Source organism: Phoca vitulina, unplaced genomic scaffold, assembly GCF_004348235.1.
Source record: "Phoca vitulina isolate PV1807 unplaced genomic scaffold, GSC_HSeal_1.0 scaffold55, whole genome shotgun sequence".
Taxonomy (NCBI): Eukaryota; Metazoa; Chordata; class Mammalia; order Carnivora; family Phocidae; genus Phoca; species Phoca vitulina.
Window position 1 is genome coordinate 5,957,189 of NW_022589758.1, and position 6,000 is coordinate 5,963,188.

Genomic DNA, 6,000 nt, shown 5'->3' on the forward strand with positions numbered 1-6,000 from the left:
GCACACACTGCTTCCCAAACAGGACCTCAGTATTGCAGTGATCGCTCCCCCATCACCGTCAATGTCATCCCTTCAGGGTTCCAAGAAAACACGGCCAGTGGCCTGGGCTGAGGGTAATGAGCCATAGCCACCCGCCAGGTTGTGAAGCCCCCAGCGCACACAGCCACCCCCCCCCCCAGACCGGTCCTCAAGCCCCAGAGGCCACAGGGACTTAGTCTCTAAACCAAGTGCTCATTTAAGAAGATAAGGCACAACTCTTTTCCAGCACAACTTCTTATTAAATAAAGCCAGTCAAATCAAGTTCCTCTTCTCAAAAATCATTACAGGCCAGCCAGAGGCAAAAGTGGGAAGTGAGTGAAGTTCCTCCTTGTTTGGCTTTGATTCCCCTGTGGAATCAAATCAATCCCCTGTGGTCCTTCCTGGACCACAGCAGTTCCTAAAGTGTGGCCCCCAGACTGGCCGCGGCAGCTGCAACAGCACGTGGGAACTCATTAGGAACGCGTATTGTGGACCCCATCCCAGACCTTCTGACTCAGGAGCTCTGGGGGTGCACCCCAGTGATCTGCAATGGAACCAGCCCTCCAGGGGATTCTGATGTAGCTCAAGGGTGAGAACCTCAGCTCCCTGGAGCCCAGATGAGTGGTTTGCTCGTCCAATGAACTGGTTGATGCTTCGTCATGAAAAAGGGCTCAGGGGAGTTACCAGTGACCAGACCTCTGAGCTGGCAAAACCGATTTGGTGTTTATCATTACAAAAGTAATACGTGCTCATTATTAAAAAAAAATTTTAAATAAAACAAAGATATACTGTAGAAGGTGAAAATCTTCTATAATTTCGCAGCTGTCAATTATTGCAGAGATCATTGATGATCACAGTTACCTTCTGTTGGAATATTCCTTCAGAGATTTTCTAAATGTGTAATGATACTAAGATACACGACGATTTCCATATACTATAATTGTATTTTTTTTTTTTGAGCTGGTTAACTCCTTTTTTATGCTCTAAAGATGGAAATTGAGAACCTTGGGGAGGCAGGACTTTTTTCTTGGAGGAGTCCCAAATTGCCTTTTCTTTTTTTCATAAATTCGACTGTGAAATATTAAACCTGTCTGGAAAAAAACTTTTTGAGAATGTGTTTCATAACCTTCTGGGAGAAAATTAGAATTCCTAGTAAGAATGCTTAATGACTTCTCTGATACTCTTTAATGAGATTAAGCTCTTTCAGGTGAGACTAGCTACCTCCCCGCCCACCCACCTTCTTTGGCTGGCCTCAGGTCAGAGGTCTAGCGACATTCTTTAGCCTGACATTATTTTTCCTTGTGTCCAGTCTGATGATGATCATGTAACCAATCACTTCCCATAAAATGTCCTGGCCAAGAGGGAATCTTGAAACTTGGGCGTGTGTTCATTATAACATTTTCTGAGAAGTTTTATATATATATATCAGTCTCTCCTAACTGTAAACACCACACAAGTAGCCTATCAGATAGAGACTAGATCTTTTCTCAGTCCCCAGATAAAGGAGTAAAAAGGTTCAACCTTACATAAAAATCCAGTGTGTTACCTATCTTTTGGAAAATGTCTCTGGGCATTGAGCAGTGATCTTAAGATAACAATCCCTACCATTTATGGAGGAGCAGGGAGCTGTGACACTCTTCCTTCTTCTTTTAAATTCTGACAACCATGTAAGATGTCACTATCCCCATTTTACAAGTGAGGAGACTCGAGTTCAGAGAGGCTGAATGTCATGCCCTACATCCCTTAGCGAGAGAGAAGCAGGCCTGGCGATGTGAAGTCAGCTGTGTCTGGGTCCATTAGAAACTATGGAGTCGTCTGAAGTTGAACAAAGCAACCCTACTTGTTTCATGGTTTAGAATTGCTATTCAATGGCCTTAATATAAAATTTAAATGGATCCTTGTGAGTGTTTTGCTTGCAATGAAATGTATATACATATAAACTCATGACATAACACTGAGTGATAAAACACAGAGTACATATTTACCCAGACCCTAGACTTACAATTGTCTTCTAACTTAGAAAGTACATTAACAATTTTGGAAGCAAATACTCCAAAAGGTTAAAAGGTCATCTTGGCATCATAGGGCTGTAGCTGATCTTTTTTCCGTCTATTTTCTGAGCCAAGAGAGGAGGGGGTGCAGCCATTGGCCTGGGCCTGAACAATTTAGGCTTTACCCGGGATTAGCAGGGGTGCAGTCTTGGGAAGTTTCTGAACCTCTCTGTACCTCAGGTTCCTCCTCTGTAAAATGGGTTAGCATGAAGCTACAAGGGGCTAATGTTGACAAAGTGCTTAGGATTGTGTCTGGCAATGTTCCACACTTTCTTTAATGAGCATAATTTTAGTAATGGAAAAGGTTGCTTTTAAAGGTTGTTAGGGGTATCTGGATGGCTCAGTAGGTGAAGCGTCCACCTCTTGATTTCGACTCAGATCGTGATCTCAGGGTCATGAGATCAAGCCCCGCGTCAGGCCCCGAGCTCAGCTCAGAGTCTGCTTGGGATTCTCTCTCTCCCTCTCCCTCTGCCCCTCCCCCTGCTCGTGTTCTCTAAATAAATAAATGAACAAATCTTTAAAAAATAATAAAGGTTGTTATACCTGTATTATTTCACATTTTCCTTATTTGAATATCTTAGAATAAATAATAACTATAATTGAACAAATGTTTTTAACTTAAAATTTAAAAATCATTACTGCAAGACTTAAAAGTGAGCATCTAATTTGACAATTTGTAGCAAAGTCTTAAGAAATACACACTTCTAGTTAATCCTGGCATACTGGCTACTTGTGTTACCATCTTTCCCTCTCAAATCCCAATAAAATGATGATAAAGGAATAAAGAGGGAATCCACCCATAAGGACAAGGAGAACAGGAAAGGAAACATCACAGGACTAGGCAATTCGAGGCAGTATTGGGGTTCAAAGAGCAGCCCCGGAGGGCTAACAGGCTTAGCAAGAAACCATCAGAGAGCGGTCTGCAGCAGACCTCAGGAAGGAAACCCCCTGGCTGAGCAAAATCCAGGTGAGGCTCAGAGCTGCAATCAGGGGGACAGTGTCGCCGTCTGTATGCTGAGTGGCTGGACCCTGGGTCCCCTGCTTACCCTGCTGCACCAGACATTAAACCCAAGAGGATCCAGTTCATGGAACCCTAATGACCAAGCCTGGCCATCCTCCCTGCCTGCCCTCCCTTTCACTGACAGGGGATGGGAGCCTCCGTCTGCAGAAGAGCCAAGGGGGCCTAGAGGCAAGACCCCCAGAGGCGGATGTGGGAGAAACTGGAAGGAAACACTACTTCCCTGGAGGTTGTGGAAACCAGACACCTGGACAGATGAGATTTGCAGAGGCTTCCAATTAAGCTTTTGGGAATACTTTGCCACTGTAAACTGGGGTGAGTGATGGGACCTTCTCAGAGATTCTTGAGAATTTTCTGCTGCAGCTTCTATGCCAGCTTTGGAAGCCTTGGGCCTAGGCATTCCGTGTCAGCTCCTCTGACCTTTTGGGTGGCATCCCTAACCTGTACCCTCACCACCATCTCTAGCTCTTCCAACCCCTACATGAGCCCCTAAATCTACATTCAAATTTTTATACCTGAAACATGCAGAGTGACTTCTCTTTTCCGGACCAGACCCAGATTGATAGAGCCTAGGCTGGAGGTCTTCCTTCTCCAGCCTTGGTCTTCCTCCAGCCTCCTCTGGGTGCCAGAAGTATAGACTCCTTGTCAAGTTCTTTCAGTGGGCAGAGAGGCAGAGATGGATGGCAGGAGAGAGAAGTCAGGGCACATATTTCCTTCACTGCCTCCCCACCGTGTCACCAACAAGGCTGTGTCCTAAGGACACAGCTCCAGGTAGCTACCCCTTTCTATATGGAGACCCTCACTGAGTTGCAATGACTCCTTTCTTTTGCCCTTTAGGCCTTAGGTAGTAAAAGCTCTCCATTATTGCTACTGATGGCATACTTGACCTATTCTTTGCTGTTTCCCCTAAAGCCTGCCCGCATCTTCATAAATCATCCTTTATTAAGCCCTTCTCGATGGCCCAGTTGAAGGGCAGCATGTGTTTCCTACCAGACCCAAGCTGACACACTGTTCTGTCACCCTTCATCAGAGCCACTGCCAGCCTCACGGGATGGCCAAAGGCTTTTAAGAGCCTCAGTGTTCAATATCAGTAAAAGATCACCAGACATTTGAGGAATGCTTCTATTGTGAAGACAAGAGACAAATAAGGAACTAAGGAAAGAAAAGTATATAGAGAACAAACAGAGACTCCAACATTGACAACCACACCGGTAAAAGACTCTCATAGCAGTAAGAAAACATATTACATCCATGAAACAAGCACAGGACCCAAATAAAGAGAGAAAGAAAGAGAGAGAGAGAGAGAGAGAGGGAGAAAGGGAGAAGGAGGAAAAGGAGGCAACATTGTTACAATCAAGAGATGAGAAAGATTTTGGAAATTTGAAATATGAGAGCCGAAATTTTAAAAACTGAATAAACGAGTTTTCATATAAAGTCAAGGCAATCTGCCAGAAAGTAGAATAAAAGTGAGATGGAAAACAGAACAGAAAGGATAGGAAATATAGAAGATCATTCCAGAAGGTCCAATATCCAACTTACAGGCAGTCCAGAAAAAAGGAAACAAAGAAATGGAAGGACTGGAATTATCAAATTAATAATACAAAAAATGGCCCTAAATTGAAGGACAATGGTCTCCACATGGAAAGGGCTCACCAAGTGTCCAGGACAATGAATGAAAAAAGACTCACACCAAGGCATATTATCATGAACTCCAAAGCACCAGTGATAAATCACAAAAGCTTCCAGAGAGAACAAACAAGCTGTATAGCAACAGGGTTGGGAATCAGAATAGGATCAGGCTTCTCGGTAAGGTCTCTAGAAGTTGCAAGACAATGGAGCAATACTTTCAAAATTCTGGGAGTAAATGATCCTTGACCTAGAAATCCATACTCAACCAAACCTTCAATCAAATATGAAGGTGGAAGAGTGACATTTTCAGACATCTAAGGACTCCAATGCATACTGTCTTCGGAAACATACTGTCTTCAGAAACATCGGGAGGATGAGCTTCAGAGAAAGAAAGGAGCACACTAAGAATGCAGAAGACACGAAACCCAGGAAACACAGAATGTCATGCAAGAGAGCAGAGAGAGAAAAAACAATCCCTGGATGACTCCATAGCAAGACCAGAGGGCAATCGGTTCAGCTCAACCAGCATGAAGAGCTCTAGGAGGGAGGTCTGACTTAACAAGGGTGTGGAACATGTTGTCAGTGAGCTTTGGCAGATTTGATGGAGGATGTGGTGGGCACAGTAATGCCCCCCCCCCAATATGACCATGTCCCAATCCTCAGAACCTGTGAATATATTAGGTTATATGGAAAAGAGAAATTAAGTTTGCAGATGGAATTAAGTTTGCCGATCAGCCAACCTTGGGATGGGGAGAGTATCTTGGATTATCCAGATGGATATGACAATAATATATGGGGAGACTTTGGGGTTGGAAGTTGGGGTAGTAATATAGGAGAGCTAAATCCTCGTCGACTTTAAGAGGAATTCAATAACTCAATAAATAATGGCTAAAATCAATAAATCGAGAAATAGCAGAATAGGCATATTATTTAGACATGGGGAGGTAAAGCCAGAAGAAAGGTGTGTAAGAGTTGAAAGTGGCTCCCCCTGGGGAGTGGAACTGAAGACACAAAGGGGACCGCTGCATAGAGAGACAAGCCTTACTTAGGACAATTGGCAAAGCTGTGCATGGGTCAGTTTCCTGTCGCTGCTGTAACAAATTACCACAAATTTAGTGGCTTAAAACAATACAATTTAGGGCGCCTGGGTGGCTCGGTTGGTTGAGCGACTGCCTTCGGCTCAGGTCATGATCCTGGAGTCCCGGGATCGAGTCCCGCATCGGGCTCCCTGCTCAGCGGGGAGTCTGCTTCTCCCTCTGACCCTCTTCCCTCTCGTGCTCTCTA